Source organism: Phyllobates terribilis, unplaced genomic scaffold (genome assembly GCF_046119375.1).
Source record: "Phyllobates terribilis strain yellow unplaced genomic scaffold, ASM4611937v1 Scaffold_11__3_contigs__length_659146591, whole genome shotgun sequence".
Taxonomy (NCBI): Eukaryota; Metazoa; Chordata; class Amphibia; order Anura; family Dendrobatidae; genus Phyllobates; species Phyllobates terribilis.
Genome location: NW_027362771.1, coordinates 570,254,980 through 570,274,103, shown reverse-complemented (window position 1 = coordinate 570,274,103; position 19,124 = coordinate 570,254,980).

Sequence of the window (19,124 nt, the reverse complement as noted above, 5' to 3'; positions counted from 1 at the left end):
AATATATCTGTTTAAAAGAGTCTGGTGTACACCACATAACTATAACTGTGGTTTTGCAGTTCCACGGGTCAAACCTCTGTATTATCCTGCTTTTGGCATTTTTTGCTGTTAAAAAAAAACTGTAATAGTGTCTCCCTGCTTGGTCAGACACCAATATATCTGTTTAAAAGTGTCTGTTGAAGGCCAGAAAAATAGAACTGTGGTTTTGCAGTTCCGCGGGTCAAATCTCTGTATTATCCTGTTTTGGGCATTTTTTGTCGGAAAAAAAACTGTAATAGTGTCTACTTGACTGGTCAGACACCAATATATCTATTTAAAAGAGTCTGGTGTACGCCACATAACTATAACTGTGGTTTTGCAGTTCCACGCATCAAATTTCTGCATTATCCTGTTTTTGGCATTTCTTGCCATAAAAAAACTGTAATTGTGTCTCCCTGACTGGTCAGACACCAATATATCTGTTTAAAAGATTCTGGTTTACGCCACATAACTATAACTGTGGTTTTGCAGTTTCACGGGTCAAATCTCTGTATTATCCCGCTTTTGGCATTTTTTGCCATAAAAAAAACTGTAATAGTGTTTCCCTGACTGGTCAGACACCAATATATCTGTTTAAAAGTGTCTTGTGTACGCTACATAACTATAACTCTGGTTTTGCAGTTCCACGGGTCAAATCTCTGCATTATCCTGTTTTTGCCATTTTTTGGTGTAAAAAAACCTGTAGTAGTGCCTCCCTGACTGTTCAGACACCAATATATCTGTTTAAAAGAGTCTGGTGTAGGCCAGAAAAATAGAACTGTGGTTTTGCTGTTCCACGGGTCAAATTTCTGTATTATCCTGTTTTTGGCATTTTTTGCCATAAAAAAAACCTGTAATAGTGTCTCCCTGACTGGTCAGACACCAAAATATCTGTTTAAAAGAGTCTGGTGTTTGCCACATAACTATGACTGTGGTTTAGCAGTTCCACGGGTCAAATCTCTGTATTATCCTGTTTTTGGCTATTTTTGCCGTAAAAAAATCTGTAATAGTGTCTCCCTGACTGGTTAGACACCAATATATCTGTTTAAAAGAGTCTGGTGTACGCCATATAACAATAAATGTGGTTTTGCAGTTCCACGGGTCATATCTCTGTATTATCCTGCTTTTGGAATTTTTTTGCCGAAAAAAACCTGTAATAGTGTCTCCCTGACTGGTCAGACACCAATATATCTGTTTAAAATAGTCTGGTGTACGCCACATAACTATAACTGTGGTTTTGCAGTTCCACGTGTCAAATCTCTGTATTATCCTGTTTTGGGCTTTTTTTACCATTAAAAAAACTGTAATAGTGTCTCCCTGATTTTTCAGACACCAATATATCTGTTTTAAAGAGTCTGGTGTAGGCCAGAAGAATAGAACTGTGGTTTTGCAGTTCCACATGTCAAACCTCTGTATTATCCTGTTTTTGGCTTTTTTTGCCGTAAATGAAAACTGTAATAGAAGCTCCCTGACTGGTCAGACACCAATATATCTGTTTAAAAGATTCTGGTGTATGCCGCATAGCTGTAACTGTGGCTTTGCAGTTCCACGTGTCAAATCTCTGTATTATCCTGCTTTTAGCATTTTTTGCCGTAAAAAAAGCTGTAATAGTGTCTCCCTGACTGGTCAGACACCAATATATCTATTTAAAAGAGTCTGGTGTACGCCACATAACTATAACTGTGGTTTTGCAGTTCCACGGGCCAAATCTCTGTATTATCCTGTTTTTGGCATTTCTTGCCATAAAAAAAAATGTAATAGTGTTTCCCTGACTGGTCAGACACCAATATATCTGTTTAAAAGAGTCTGGTGTACGCCACATAACTATAACTGTGGTTTTGCAGTTCCACGGGTCAAATCTCTGTATTATCCTGCTTTTGGCATTTTTTGCTGTAAAAAAATTGTAATAGTGTCTCCCTGACTGGTCAGACACCAATATATCTGTTTAAAAGAGTCTCGTGTTCGCCACATAACTATAACTGTGGTTTTGCAGTTCCATGGGTCAAATATCTGTATTATCCAGCTTTTGGCATTTTTTGCTGTAAAAAAAACTGTAATAGTGTCTCCCTGATTGGTCAGACACCAATATATCTGTTTAAAAGAGTCTGGTGTAGGCCAGAAAAATAGAACTGTGGTTTTGCAGTTCCGCGTGTCAAATCTCTGTATTATCCTGTTTTTGGCTATTTTTGCCGTAAAAAAAAACTATAATAGTGTCTCCCTGACTAGTCAGACACCAATATATCTGTTTAAAAGAGTCTGGTGTACGCCACATAACAATAACTGTGGTTGTGCAGTTCCACGGGTCAAATCTCTGTATTATCCTGCTTTTGGAATTTTTTTGCCGTAAAAAAAAACTGTAATAGTGTCTCCCTGACTGGTCAGACACCAATATATCTGTTTAAAAGAGTCTGGTGTACGCCACTTTACTATAACTGTGGTTCTGCAGTTCCACGGGTCAAATCTCAGTATTATCCTGTTTTTGGCACTTTTTACCATAAAAAAAACTGTAATAGTGTCTCCCTGACTGGTCAGACACCAATATATCTGTTTAAAAGAGTCTGGTGTACACCACATAACTATAACTGTGGTTTTGCAGTTCCACGGGTCAAACCTCTGTATTATCCTGCTTTTGGCATTTTTTGCTGTTAAAAAAAAACTGTAGTAGTGTCTCCCTGATTGGTCAGACACCAATATATCTGTTTAAAAGTGTCTGGTGAAGGCCAGAAAAATAGAACTGTGGTTTTGCAGTTCCGCGGGTCAAATCTCTGTATTATCCTGTTTTGGGCATTTTTTGTCGGAAAAAAAACTGTAATAGTGTCTACTTGACTGGTCAGACACCAATATATCTATTTAAAAGAGTCTGGTGTACGCCACATAACTATAACTGTGGTTTTGCAGTTCCACGCGTCAAATTTCTGCATTATCCTTTTTTTGGCATTTCTTGCCATAAAAAAACTGTAATTGTGTCTCCCTGACTGGTCAGACACCAATATATCTGTTTAAAAGATTCTGGTTTACGCCACATAACTATAACTGTGGTTTTGCAGTTTCACGGGTCAAATCTCTGTATTATCCCGCTTTTGGCATTTTTTGCCATAAAAAAAACTAATAGTGTTTCCCTGACTGGTCAGACACCAATATATCTGTTTAAAAATGTCTTGTGTACGCTACATAACTATAACTTTGGTTTTGCAGTTCCACGGGTCAAATCTCTGCATTATCCTGTTTTTGCCATTTTTTGGTGTAAAAAAACCTGTAATAGTGCCTCCCTGACTGTTCAGACACCAATATATCTGTTTAAAAGAGTCTGGTGTAGGCCAGAAAAATAGAACTGTGGTTTTGCTGTTCCACGGGTCAAATTTCTGTATTATCCTGTTTTTGGCATTTTTTGCCATAAAAAAAACCTGTAATAGTGTCTCCCTGACTGGTCAGACACCAAAATATCTGTTTAAAAGAGTCTGGTGTTTGCCACATAACTATGACTGTGGTTTAGCAGTTCCACGGGTCAAATCTCTGTATTATCCTGTTTTTGGCTATTTTTGCCGTAAAAAAATCTGTAATAGTGTCTCCCTGACTGGTCAGACACCAATATATCTGTTTAAAAGAGTCTGGTGTACGCCATATAACAATAACTGTGGTTTTGCAGTTCCACGGGTCATATCTCTGTATTATCCTGCTTTTGGAATTTTTTTGCCGTAAAAAACCTGTAATAGTGTCTCCCTGACTGGTCAGACACCAATATATCTGTTTAAAAGAGTCTGGTGTACGCCACATAACTATAACTGTGGTTTTGCAGTTCCACGTGTCAAATCTCTGTATTATCCTGTTTTGGGCTTTTTTTACCATTAAAAAAACTGTAATAGTGTCTCCCTGATTGGTCAGACACCAATATATCTGTTTTAAAGAGTCTGGTGTAGGCCAGAAGAATAGAACTGTGGTTTTGCAGTTCCACATGTCAAACCTCTGTATTATCCTGTTTTTGGCTTTTTTTGCCGTAAATGAAAACTGTAATAGAAGCTCCCTGACTGGTCAGACACCAATATATCTGTTTAAAAGATTCTGGTGTATGCCGCATAGCTGTAACTGTGGCTTTGCAGTTCCACGTGTCAAATCTCTGTATTATCCTGCTTTTAGCATTTTTTGCCGTAAAAAAAGCTGTAATAGTGTCTCCCTGACTGGTCAGACACCAATATATCTGTTTAAAAGAGTCTGGTGTACGCCACATAACTATAACTGTGGTTTTGCAGTTCCACGGGTCAAATCTCTGTATTATCCTGCTTTTGGCATTTTTTGCTGTAAAAAAATTGTAATAGTGTCTCCCTGACTGGTCAGACACCAATATATCTGTTTAAAAGAGTCTCGTGTTCGCCACATAACTATAACTGTGGTTTTGCAGTTCCATGGGTCAAATATCTGTATTATCCAGCTTTTGGCATTTTTTGCTGTAAAAAAAACTGTAATAGTGTCTCCCTGACTGTTCAGACACCAATATATCTGTTTGAAAGAGTCTGATGTAGGACAGAAAAATAGAACTGTGGTTTTGCTGTTCCATGAGTCAAATCTCTGTATTAACTTGTTTTTGACATTTTTTGCCGTAAAAAAACTGTAATAGTGTCTCCCTGACTGGTCAGACACCAATATATCTGTTTAAAAGAGTCTTGTGTACGCCATATAACTATAAATGTGGTTTTGCAGTTCCACGGGTCAAATCTCTGTATTATCCTGTTTTTGCCATTTTTTCCTGTAAAAAAAAACTGTAATAGTGTCTCCCTGACTGTTCAGACACCAATATATCTGTTTAAAAGAGTCTGGTGTAGGCCAGAAAAATAGAACTGTGGTTTTGCAGTTCCACGGGTCAAATTTCTGTATTATCCTGTTTTTGGCATTTTTTGCCATAAAAAAAAACTGTAATAGTGTCTCCCTAACCAGTCAGACACCAATATATCTGTTTAAAAGATTCTGGTGAACGCCACATAACAATAACTGTGGTTTTGCAGTTCCACGGGTCAAATCTCTGTATTATCCTGCTTTTGGCATTTATTTGCTGTAAAAAAAAACAGTAACAGTGTCTCCCTGACTGGTCAGACACCAATATATCTGTTTAAAAGAGTCTGGTGTACGCCACATTACTATAACTGTGGTTTTGCAGTTCCACGGGTCAAATCTCTGTATTATCCTGTTTTTGGCATTTTTTACAATAAAAAAAACTGTAATAGTGTCTCCCTGACTGGTCAGACACCAATATATCTGTTTGAAAGAGTCTGGTATACCCCACATAACTATAACTGTGGTTTTGCAGTTCCACGGGTCAAATCTCTGTATTATTCTGCTTTTGGCATTTTTTGCTGTAAAAAAAAAAAAGTAATAGTGTCTCCCTGACTGTTCGCACAAATATATCTGTTTAAAAGAGTCTGGTGTAGGCCAGAAAAATAGAACTGTGGATTTGCAGTTCCACGGGTCAAATCTCTGTATTATCCTGCTTTTGGCATTTTTTGTTGTAGAAAAAGACAGTAATAGTGTCTCCCTAACTAGTCAGACACCAATATATCTGTTTAAAAGAGTCTGCTGTACGCCACATAACTATAACTGTGGTTTTGCAGTTCCATGGGTCAAATCTCTGTATTATCCTGTTTTTGGCATTTTTTGCCGTAAAATAAACTGTAATAGGGTCTCCGTGACTGTTCAGACACCAATATATCTGTTTAAAAGAGTCTGGTGTACGCCACAAAGCTATAACTGTGGTTTTGCAGTTCCACGGGTCAAATCTCTGTATTGTCCTGTTTTTGGCTATTTTTGCTGTAAAAAAAAACTATAATAGTGTCTCCCTGACTGGTCAGACACCAATATATCTGTTTAAAAGAGTCTGGTGTACGCCACATAACAATAACTGTGGTTTTGCAGTTCCACGGGTCAAATCTCTGTATTATCCTGTTTTTGGCACTTTTTACCATAAAAAAAACTGTAATAGTGTCTCCCTGACTGGTCAGACACCAATATATCTGTTTAAAATAGTCTGGTGTACACCACATAACTATAACTGTGGTTTTGCAGTTCCACGGGTCAAACCTCTGTATTATCCTGCTTTTGGCATTTTTTGCTGTAAAAAAAAACTGTAATAGTGTCTCCCTGATTGGTCAGACACCAATATATCTGTTTAAAAGAGTCTGGTGTAGGCCAGAAGAATAGAACTGTGGTTTTGCAGTTCCACAGGTCAAACCTCTGTATTATCCTGTTTTTGGCTTTTTTTGCCGTAAAAGAAAACTGTAATAGAGGCTCCCTGACTGGTCAGACACCAATATATCTGTTTAAAAGATTCTGGTGTATGCAACATAGATATAACTGTGGCTTTGCAGTTCCACGTGTCAAATCTCTGTATTATCCTGCTTTTGGCATTTTTTGCCATAAAAAAAACTGTAATAGTGTCTCCCTGACTGGTCATACACCAATATATCTGTTTAAAAGAGTCTGGTGTAGGCCAGAAAAATAGAACTGTGGTTTTGCAGTTCCGCGGGTCAAATCTCGGTATTATCCTGTTTTGGGCATTTTTTGCCGGAAAAAAAACTGTAATAGTGTCTACCTGACTGGTCAGACACCAATATATCTATTTAAAAGAGTCTGGTGTACGCCACATAACTATAACTGTGGTTTTGCAGTTCCATGGGTCAAATCTCTGTATTATCCTGTTTTTGGCATTTCTTGCCATAAAAAAAACTGTAAGAGTGTTTCCCTGACTGGTCAGACACCAATATATCTTTTTAAAAGAGTCTGGTGTATGCCACATAACTATAACTGTGGATTTGCAGTTCCACGGGTCAAATCTCTGTATTATCCTGTTTTTGGCATTTTTTACCATAAAAAAACTATAATAGTGTCTCCCTGACTGGTCAGACACCAATATATCTGTTTAAAAGAGTCTGGTGTACACCACATAACTATAACTGTGGTTTTGCAGTTCCACGGGTCAAATCTCTGTATTATTCTGCTTTTGGCATTTTTTGTTGTAAAAAAAAACTGTAATAGTGTCTCCCTGATTGGTCAGACAACAATATATCTGTTTAAAAGAGTCTGGTGTAGGCCAGAAGAATAGAACTGTGGTTTTGCAGTTCCACATGTCAAACCTCTGTATTATCCTGTTTTTGTCTTTTTTTGCCGTAAAAGAAAACTGTAATAGAGGCTCCCTGACTGGTCAGACACCAATATATCTGTTTAAAAGATTCTGGTGTATGCCACATAGCTTTAACTGTGGCTTTGCAGTTCCACGTGTCAAATCTCTGTATTATCCTGCTTTTGGCATTTTTTGCCGTAAAAAAAACTGTAATAGTGTCTCCCTGACTCGTCAGACACCAATATATCTGTTTATAAGAGTCTGGTGTAGTCCCGAAAAATAGAACTGTGATTTTGCAGTTCCACGGGTCAAATCTCTGTATTATCCTGTTTTTGGCTATTTTTGCCGTAAAAAAATCTGTAATAGTGTCTCCCTGACTGGTCAGACACCAATATATCTGTTTAAAAGAGTCTGGTGTACGCCATATAACAATAACTGTGGTTTTGCAGTTCCACGGGTCATATCTCTGTATTATCCTGCTTTTGGAATTTTTTTGCCGAAAAAAACCTGTAATAGTGTCTCCCTGACTGGTCAGACACCAATATATCTGTTTAAAAGAGTCTGGTGTACGCCACATAACTATAACTGTGGTTTTGCAGTTCCACGTGTCAAATCTCTGTATTATCCTGTTTTTGGCTTTTTTTACCATTAAAAAAACTGTAATATTGTCTCCCTGATTGGTCAGACACCAATTTATCTGTTTAAAAGAGTCTGGTGTAGGCCAGAAGAATAGAACTGTGGTTTTGCAGTTCCACATGTCAAACCTCTGTATTATCCTGTTTTTGGCTTTTTTTGCCGTAAATGAAAACTGTAATAGAGGCTCCCTGACTGGTCAGACACCAATATATCTGTTTAAAAGATTCTGGTGTATGCCGCATAGCTGTAACTGTGGCTTTGCAGTTCCACGTGTCAAATCTCTGTATTATCCTGCTTTTACCATTTTTTGCCGTAAAAAAAGCTGTAATAGTGTCTCCCTGACTGGTCAGACACCAATATATCTATTTAAAAGAGTCTGGTGTACGCCACATAACTATAACTGTGGTTTTGCAGTTCCACGGGCCAAATCTCTGTATTATCCTGTTTTTGGCATTTCTTGCCATAAAAAAAAATGTAATAGTGTTTCCCTGACTGGTCAGACACCAATATATCTGTTTAAAAGAGTCTGGTGTACGCCACATAACTATAACTGTGGTTTTGCAGTTCCACGGGTCAAATCTCTGTATTATCCTGCTTTTGGCATTTTTTGCTGTAAAAAAATTGTAATAGTGTCTCCCTGACTGGTCAGACACCAATATATCTGTTTAAAAGAGTCTCGTGTTCGCCACATAACTATAACTGTGGTTTTGCAGTTCCATGGGTCAAATCTCTGTATTATCCTGCTTTTGGCATTTTTTGCCGTAAAAAAAACTGTAATAGTGTCTCCCTGACTCGTCAGACACCAATATATCTGTTTATAAGAGTCTGGTGTAGTCCCGAAAAATAGAACTGTGATTTTGCAGTTCCACGGGTCAAATCTCTGTATTATCCTGTTTTTGGCTATTTTTGCCGTAAAAAAATCTGTAATAGTGTCTCCCTGACTGGTCAGACACCAATATATCTGTTTAAAAGAGTCTGGTGTACGCCATATAACAATAACTGTGGTTTTGCAGTTCCACGGGTCATATCTCTGTATTATCCTGCTTTTGGAATTTTTTTGCCGAAAAAAACCTGTAATAGTGTCTCCCTGACTGGTCAGACACCAATATATCTGTTTAAAAGAGTCTGGTGTACGCCACATAACTATAACTGTGGTTTTGCAGTTCCACGTGTCAAATCTCTGTATTATCCTGTTTTTGGCTTTTTTTACCATTAAAAAAACTGTAATAGTGTCTCCCTGATTGGTCAGACACCAATTTATCTGTTTAAAAGAGTCTGGTGTAGGCCAGAAGAATAGAACTGTGGTTTTGCAGTTCCACATGTCAAACCTCTGTATTATCCTGTTTTTGGCTTTTTTTGCCGTAAATGAAAACTGTAATAGAGGCTCCCTGACTGGTCAGACACCAATATATCTGTTTAAAAGATTCTGGTGTATGCCGCATAGCTGTAACTGTGGCTTTGCAGTTCCACGTGTCAAATCTCTGTATTATCCTGCTTTTAGCATTTTTTGCCGTAAAAAAAGCTGTAATAGTGTCTCCCTGACTGGTCAGACACCAATATATCTATTTAAAAGAGTCTGGTGTACGCCACATAACTATAACTGTGGTTTTGCAGTTCCACGGGCCAAATCTCTGTATTATCCTGTTTTTGGCATTTCTTGCCATAAAAAAAAATGTAATAGTGTTTCCCTGACTGGTCAGACACCAATATATCTGTTTAAAAGAGTCTGGTGTACGCCACATAACTATAACTGTGGTTTTGCAGTTCCACGGGTCAAATCTCTGTATTATCCTGCTTTTGGCATTTTTTGCTGTAAAAAAATTGTAATAGTGTCTCCCTGACTGGTCAGACACCAATATATCTGTTTAAAAGAGTCTCGTGTTCGCCACATAACTATAACTGTGGTTTTGCAGTTCCATGGGTCAAATATCTGTATTATCCAGCTTTTGGCATTTTTTGCCGTAAAAAAAACTGTAATAGTGTCTCCCTGACTGTTCAGACACCAATATATCTGTTTGAAAGAGTCTGATGTAGGACAGAAAAATAGAACTGTGGTTTTGCTGTTCCATGAGTCAAATCTCTGTATTAACTTGTTTTTGACATTTTTTGCCGTAAAAAAACTGTAATAGTGTCTCCCTGACTGGTCAGACACCAATATATCTGTTTAAAAGAGTCTTGTGTACGCCATATAACTATAAATGTGGTTTTGCAGTTCCACGGGTCAAATCTCTGTATTATCCTGTTTTTGCCATTTTTTCCTGTAAAAAAAAACTGTAATAGTGTCTCCCTGACTGTTCAGACACCAATATATCTGTTTAAAAGAGTCTGGTGTAGGCCAGAAAAATAGAACTGTGGTTTTGCAGTTCCACGGGTCAAATTTCTGTATTATCCTGTTTTTGGCATTTTTTGCCATAAAAAAAAACTGTAATAGTGTCTCCCTAACTAGTCAGACACCAATATATCTGTTTAAAAGATTCTGGTGAACGCCACATAACAATAACTGTGGTTTTGCAGTTCCACGGGTCAAATCTCTGTATTATCCTGCTTTTGGCATTTATTTGCTGTAAAAAAAAAACAGTAACAGTGTCTCCCTGACTGGTCAGACACCAATATATCTGTTTAAAAGAGTCTGGTGTACGCCACATTACTATAACTGTGGTTTTGCAGTTCCACGGGTCAAATCTCTGTATTATCCTGTTTTTGGCATTTTTTACAATAAAAAAAACTGTAATAGTGTCTCCCTGACTGGTCAGACACCAATATATCTGTTTGAAAGAGTCTGGTATACCCCACATAACTATAACTGTGGTTTTGCAGTTCCACGGGTCAAATCTCTGTATTATTCTGCTTTTGGCATTTTTTGCTGTAAAAAAAAAAAAGTAATAGTGTCTCCCTGACTGTTCGCACAAATATATCTGTTTAAAAGAGTCTGGTGTAGGCCAGAAAAATAGAACTGTGGATTTGCAGTTCCACGGGTCAAATCTCTGTATTATCCTGCTTTTGGCATTTTTTGTTGTAGAAAAAGACAGTAATAGTGTCTCCCTAACTAGTCAGACACCAATATATCTGTTTAAAAGAGTCTGGTGTACGCCACATAACAATAACTGTGGTTTTGCAGTTCCATGGGTCAAATCTCTGTATTATCCTGTTTTTGGCACTTTTTACCATAAAAAAAACTGTAATAGTGTCTCCCTGACTGGTCAGACACCAATATATCTGTTTAAAATAGTCTGGTGTACACCACATAACTATAACTGTGGTTTTGCAGTTCCACGGGTCAAACCTCTGTATTATCCTGCTTTTGGCATTTTTTGCTGTAAAAAAAAACTGTAATAGTGTCTCCCTGATTGGTCAGACACCAATATATCTGTTTAAAAGAGTCTGGTGTAGGCCAGAAGAATAGAACTGTGGTTTTGCAGTTCCACAGGTCAAACCTCTGTATTATCCTGTTTTTGGCTTTTTTTTGCCGTAAAAGAAAACTGTAATAGAGGCTCCCTGACTGGTCAGACACCAATATATCTGTTTAAAAGATTCTGGTGTATGCAACATAGATATAACTGTGGCTTTGCAGTTCCACGTGTCAAATCTCTGTATTATCCTGCTTTTGGCATTTTTTGCCATAAAAAAAACTGTAATAGTGTCTCCCTGACTGGTCATACACCAATATATCTGTTTAAAAGAGTCTGGTGTAGGCCAGAAAAATAGAACTGTGGTTTTGCAGTTCCGCGGGTCAAATCTCGGTATTATCCTGTTTTGGGCATTTTTTGCCGGAAAAAAAACTGTAATAGTGTCTACCTGACTGGTCAGACACCAATATATCTATTTAAAAGAGTCTGGTGTACGCCACATAACTATAACTGTGGTTTTGCAGTTCCATGGGTCAAATCTCTGTATTATCCTGTTTTTGGCATTTCTTGCCATAAAAAAAACTGTAAGAGTGTTTCCCTGACTGGTCAGACACCAATATATCTTTTTAAAAGAGTCTGGTGTATGCCACATAACTATAACTGTGGATTTGCAGTTCCACGGGTCAAATCTCTGTATTATCCTGTTTTTGGCATTTTTTACCATAAAAAAACTATAATAGTGTCTCCCTGACTGGTCAGACACCAATATATCTGTTTAAAAGAGTCTGGTGTACACCACATAACTATAACTGTGGTTTTGCAGTTCCACGGGTCAAATCTCTGTATTATTCTGCTTTTGGCATTTTTTGTTGTAAAAAAAAACTGTAATAGTGTCTCCCTGATTGGTCAGACAACAATATATCTGTTTAAAAGAGTCTGGTGTAGGCCAGAAGAATAGAACTGTGGTTTTGCAGTTCCACATGTCAAACCTCTGTATTATCCTGTTTTTGTCTTTTTTTGCCGTAAAAGAAAACTGTAATAGAGGCTCCCTGACTGGTCAGACACCAATATATCTGTTTAAAAGATTCTGGTGTATGCCACATAGCTTTAACTGTGGCTTTGCAGTTCCACGTGTCAAATCTCTGAATTATCCTGCTTTTGGCATTTTTGCCGTAAAAAAAACTGTAATAGTGTCTCCCTGACTCGTCAGACACCAATATATCTGTTTATAAGAGTCTGGTGTAGTCCCGAAAAATAGAACTGTGATTTTGCAGTTCCACGGGTCAAATCTCTGTATTATCCTGTTTTTGGCTATTTTTGCCGTAAAAAAATCTGTAATAGTGTCTCCCTGACTGGTCAGACACCAATATATCTGTTTAAAAGAGTCTGGTGTACGCCATATAACAATAACTGTGGTTTTGCAGTTCCACGGGTCATATCTCTGTATTATCCTGCTTTTGGAATTTTTTTGCCGAAAAAAACCTGTAATAGTGTCTCCCTGACTGGTCAGACACCAATATATCTGTTTAAAAGAGTCTGGTGTACGCCACATAACTATAACTGTGGTTTTGCAGTTCCACGTGTCAAATCTCTGTATTATCCTGTTTTTGGCTTTTTTTACCATTAAAAAAACTGTAATAGTGTCTCCCTGATTGGTCAGACACCAATTTATCTGTTTAAAAGAGTCTGGTGTAGGCCAGAAGAATAGAACTGTGGTTTTGCAGTTCCACATGTCAAACCTCTGTATTATCCTGTTTTTGGCTTTTTTTGCCGTAAATGAAAACTGTAATAGAGGCTCCCTGACTGGTCAGACACCAATATATCTGTTTAAAAGATTCTGGTGTATGCCGCATAGCTGTAACTGTGGCTTTGCAGTTCCACGTGTCAAATCTCTGTATTATCCTGCTTTTAGCATTTTTTGCCGTAAAAAAAGCTGTAATAGTGTCTCCCTGACTGGTCAGACACCAATATATCTATTTAAAAGAGTCTGGTGTACGCCACATAACTATAACTGTGGTTTTGCAGTTCCACGGGCCAAATCTCTGTATTATCCTGTTTTTGGCATTTCTTGCCATAAAAAAAAATGTAATAGTGTTTCCCTGACTGGTCAGACACCAATATATCTGTTTAAAAGAGTGTGGTGTACGCCACATAACTATAACTGTGGTTTTGCAGTTCCACGGGTCAAATCTCTGTATTATCCTGCTTTTGGCATTTTTTGCTGTAAAAAAATTGTAATAGTGTCTCCCTGACTGGTCAGACACCAATATATCTGTTTAAAAGAGTCTCGTGTTCGCCACATAACTATAACTGTGGTTTTGCAGTTCCATGGGTCAAATATCTGTATTATCCAGCTTTTGGCATTTTTTGCCGTAAAAAAAACTGTAATAGTGTCTCCCTGACTGTTCAGACACCAATATATCTGTTTGAAAGAGTCTGATGTAGGACAGAAAAATAGAACTGTGGTTTTGCTGTTCCATGAGTCAAATCTCTGTATTAACTTGTTTTTGACATTTTTTGCCGTAAAAAAACTGTAATAGTGTCTCCCTGACTGGTCAGACACCAATATATCTGTTTAAAAGAGTCTGGTGTAGGCCAGAAAAATAGAACTGTGGTTTTGCAGTTCCACGGGTCAAATTTCTGTATTATCCTGTTTTTGGCATTTTTTGCCTTAAAAAAAAACTGTAATAGTGTCTCCCTAACTAGTCAGACACCAATATATCTGTTTAAAAGATTCTGGTGAACGCCACATAACAATAACTGTGGTTTTGCAGTTCCACGGGTCAAATCTCTGTATTATCCTGCTTTTGGCATTTATTTGCTGTAAAAAAAAAACAGTAACAGTGTCTCCCTGACTGGTCAGACACCAATATATCTGTTTAAAAGAGTCTGGTGTACGCCACATTACTATAACTGTGGTTTTGCAGTTCCACGGGTCAAATCTCTGTATTATCCTGTTTTTGGCATTTTTTACCATAAAAAAAACTGTAATAGTGTCTCCCTGACTGGTCAGACACCAATATATCTGTTTGAAAGAGTCTGGTATACCCCACATAACTATAACTGTGGTTTTGCAGTTCCACGGGTCAAATCTCTGTATTATTCTGCTTTTGGCATTTTTTGCTGTAAAAAAAAAAAAAGTAATAGTGTCTCCCTGACTGTTCGCACAAATATATCTGTTTAAAAGAGTCTGGTGTAGGCCAGAAAAATAGAACTGTGGTTTTGCAGTTCCACGGGTCAAATCTCTGTATTATCCTGCTTTTGGCATTTTTTGTTGTAGAAAAAGACAGTAATAGTGTCTCCCTAACTAGTCAGACACCAATATATCTGTTTAAAAGAGTCTGCTGTACGCCACATAACTATAACTGTGGTTTTGCAGTTCCATTGGTCAAATCTCTGTATTATCCTGTTTTTGGCATTTTTTGCCATAAAATAAACTGTAATAGGGTCTCCGTGACTGTTCAGACACCAATATATCTGTTTAAAAGAGTCTGGTGTACGCCACAAAGCTATAACTGTGGTTTTGCAGTTCCACGGGTCAAATCTCTGTATTGTCCTGTTTTTGGCTATTTTTGCTGTAAAAAAAAACTATAATAGTGTCTCCCTGACTGGTCAGACACCAATATATCTGTTTAAAAGAGTCTGGTGTACGCCACATAACAATAACTGTGGTTTTGCAGTTCCACGGGTCAAATCTCTGTATTATCCTGTTTTTGGCACTTTTTACCATAAAAAAAACTGTAATAGTGTCTCCCTGACTGGTCAGACACCAATATATCTGTTTAAAATAGTCTGGTGTACACCACATAACTATAACTGTGGTTTTGCAGTTCCACGGGTCAAACCTCTGTATTATCCTGCTTTTGGCATTTTTTGCTGTAAAAAAAAACTGTAATAGTGTCTCCCTGATTGGTCAGACACCAATATATCTGTTTAAAAGAGTCTGGTGTAGGCCAGAAGAATAGAACTGTGGTTTTGCAGTTCCACAGGTCAAACCTCTGTATTATCCTGTTTTTGGCTTTTTTTGCCGTAAAAGAAAACTGTAATAGAGGCTCCCTGACTGGTCAGACACCAATATATCTGTTTAAAAGATTCTGGTGTATGCAACATAGCTATAACTGTGGCTTTGCAGTTCCACGTGTCAAATCTCTGTATTATCCTGCTTTTGGCATTTTTTGCCATAAAAAAAACTGTAATAGTGTCTCCCTGACTGGTCATACACCAATATATCTGTTTAAAAGAGTCTGGTGTAGGCCAGAAAAATAGAACTGTGGTTTTGCAGTTCCGCGGGTCAAATCTCTGTATTATCCTGTTTTGGGCATTTTTTGCCGGAAAAAAAACTGTAATAGTGTCTACCTGACTGGTCAGACACCAATATATCTATTTAAAAGAGTCTGGTGTACGCCACATAACTATAACTGTGGTTTTGCAGTTCCATGGGTCAAATCTCTGTATTATCCTGTTTTTGGCATTTCTTGCCATAAAAAAAACTGTAAGAGTGTTTCCCTGACTGGTCAGACACCAATATATCTTTTTAAAAGAGTCTGGTGTACGCCACATAACTATAACTGTGGTTTTGCAGTTCCACGGGTCAAATCTCTGTATTATCCTGTTTTTGGCATTTTTTACCATAAAAAAACTATAATAGTGTCTCCCTGACTGGTCAGACACCAATATATCTGTTTAAAAGAGTCTGGTGTACACCACATAACTATAACTGTGGTTTTGCAGTTCCACGGGTCAAATCTCTGTATTATTCTGCTTTTGGCATTTTTTGTTGTAAAAAAAAACTGTAATAGTGTCTCCCTGATTGGTCAGACAACAATATATCTGTTTAAAAGAGTCTGGTGTAGGCCAGAAGAATAGAACTGTGGTTTTGCAGTTCCACATGTCAAACCTCTGTATTATCCTGTTTTTGTCTTTTTTTGCCGTAAAAGAAAACTGTAATAGAGGCTCCCTGACTGGTCAGACACCAATATATCTGTTTAAAAGATTCTGGTGTATGCCACATAGCTTTAACTGTGGCTTTGCAGTTCCACGTGTCAAATCTCTGTATTATCCTGCTTTTGGCATTTTTTGCCGTAAAAAAAACTGTAATAGTGTCTCCCTGACTCGTCAGTCACCAATATATCTGTTTATAAGAGTCTGGTGTAGTCCAGAAAAATAGAACTGTGATTTTGCAGTTCCACGGGTCAAATCTCTGTATTATCCTGTTTTTGGCTATTTTTGCCGTAAAAAAATCTGTAATAGTGTCTCCCTGACTGGTCAGACACCAATATATCTGTTTAAAAGAGTCTGGTGTACGCCATATAACAATAACTGTGGTTTTGCAGTTCCACGGGTCATATCTGTGTATTATCCTGCTTTTGGAATTTTTTGCCGAAAAAAACCTGTAATAGTGTCTCCCTGACTGGTCAGACACCAATATATCTGTTTAAAAGAGTCTGGTGTACGCCACATAACTATAACTGTGGTTTTGTAGTTCCACGTGTCAAATCTCTGTATTATCCTGTTTTTGGCTTTTTTTACCATTAAAAAAACTGTAATAGTGTCTCCCTGATTGGTCAGACACCAATATATCTGTTTAAAAGAGTCTGGTGTAGGCCAGAAGAATAGAACTGTGGTTTTGCAGTTCCACATGTCAAACCTCTGTATTATCCAGTTTTTGGCTTTTTTTGCCGTAAATGAAAACTGTAATAGAGGCTCCCTGACTGGTCAGACACCAATATATCTGTTTAAAAGATTCTGGTGTATGCCGCATAGCTGTAACTGTGGCTTTGCAGTTCCACGTGTCAAATCTCTGTATTATCCTGCTTTTAGCATTTTTTGCCGTAAAAAAAGCTGTAATAGTGTCTCCCTGACTGGTCAGACACCAATATATCTATTTAAAAGAGTCTGGTGTACGCCACATAACTATAACTGTGGTTTTGCAGTTCCACGGGCCAAATCTCTGAATTATCCTGTTTTTGGCATTTCTTGCCATAAAAAAAAATGTAATAGTGTTTCCCTGACTGGTCAGACACCAATATATCTGTTTAAAAGAGTCTGGTGTACGCCACATAACTATAACTGTGGTTTTGCAGTTCCACGGGTCAAATCTCTGTATTATCCTGCTTTTGGCATTTTTTGCTGTAAAAAAATTGTAATAGTGTCTCCCTGACTGGTCAGACACCAATATATCTGTTTAAAATAGTCTCGTGTTCGCCACATAACTATAACTGTGGTTTTGCAGTTCCATGGGTCAAATCTCTGTATTATCCAGCTTTTGGCATTTTTTGCCGTAAAAAAAACTGTAATAGTGTCTCCCTGACTGTTCAGACACCAATATATCTGTTTGAAAGAGTCTGATGTAGGACAGGAAAATAGAACTGTGGTTTTGCTGTTCCATGAGTCAAATCTCTGTATTAACTTGTTTTTGACATTTTTTGCCGTAAAAAAACTGTAATAGTGTCTCCCTGACTGGTCAGACACCAATATATCTGTTTAAAAGAGTCTTGTGTACGCCATATAACTATAAATGTGGTTTTGCAGTTCCACGGGTCAAATCTCTGTATTATCCTGTTTTTGCCATTTTTTCCTGTAAAAAAAAACTGTAATAGTGTCTCCCTGACTGTTCAGACACCAATATATCTGTTTAAAAGAGTCTGGTGTAGGCCAGAAAAATAGAACTGTGGTTTTGCAGTTCCACGGGTCAAATTTCTGTATTATCCTGTTTTTGGCATTTTTTGCCATAAAAAAAAACTGTAATAGTGTCTCCCTAACTAGTCAGACACCAATATATCTGTTTAAAAGATTCTGGTGAACGCCACATAACAATAACTGTGGTTTTGCAGTTCCACGGGCCAAATCTCTGTATTATCCTGCTTTTGGCATTTATTTGCTGAAAAAAAAAACAGTAACAGTGTCTCCCTGACTGGTCAGACACCAATATATCTGTTTAAAAGAGTCTGGTGTACGCCACATTACTATAACTGTGGTTTTGCAGTTCCACGGGTCAAATCTCTGTATTATCCTGTTTTTGGCATTTTTTACCATAAAAAAAACTGTAATAGTGTCTCCCTGACTGGTCAGACACCAATATATCTGTTTGAAAGAGTCTGGTATACCCCACATAACTATAACTGTGGTTTTGCAGTTCCACGGGTCAAATCTCTGTATTATTCTGCTTTTGGCATTTTTTGCTGTAAAAAAAAAAAAAGTAATAGTGTCTCCCTGACTGTTCGCACAAATATATCTGTTTAAAAGAGTCTGGTGTAGGCCAGAAAAATAGAACTGTGGTTTTGCAGTTCCACGGGTCAAATCTCTGTATTATCCTGCTTTTGGCATTTTTTGTTGTAGAAAAAGACAGTAATAGTGTCTCCCTAACTAGTCAGACACCAATATATCTGTTTAAAAGAGTCTGCTGTACGCCACATAACTATAACTGTGGTTTTGCAGTTCCATGGGTCAAATCTCTGTATTATCCTGTTTTTGGCATTTTTTGCCGTAAAATAAACTGTAATAGGGTCTCCGTGACTGTTCAGACACCAATATATCTGTTTAAAAGAGTCTGGTGTACGCCACAAAGCTATAACTGTGGTTTTGCAGTTCCACGGGTCAAATCTCTGTATTGTCCTGTTTTTGGCTATTTTTGCTGTAAAAAAAAACTATAATAGTGTCTCCCTGACTGGTCAGACACCAATATATCTGTTTAAAATAGTCTGGTGTACGCCACATAACTATAACTGTGGTTTTGCAGTTCCACTGGTCAAATCTCTGTATTATCCTGCTTTTGGCATTTTTTACCATAAAAAAAAATGGTAATAGTGTCTCCCTGACTGGTCAGACACCAATATATCTGTTTAAAAGAGTCTGGTGTAGGCCAGAAGAATAGAACTGTGGTTTTGCAGTTCCACAGGTCAAACCTCTGTATTATCCTGTTTTTGGCTTTTTTTGCCGTAAAAGAAAACTGTAATAGAGGCTCCCTGACTGGTCAGACACCAATATATCTGTTTAAAAGACTCTGGTGTATGCAACAT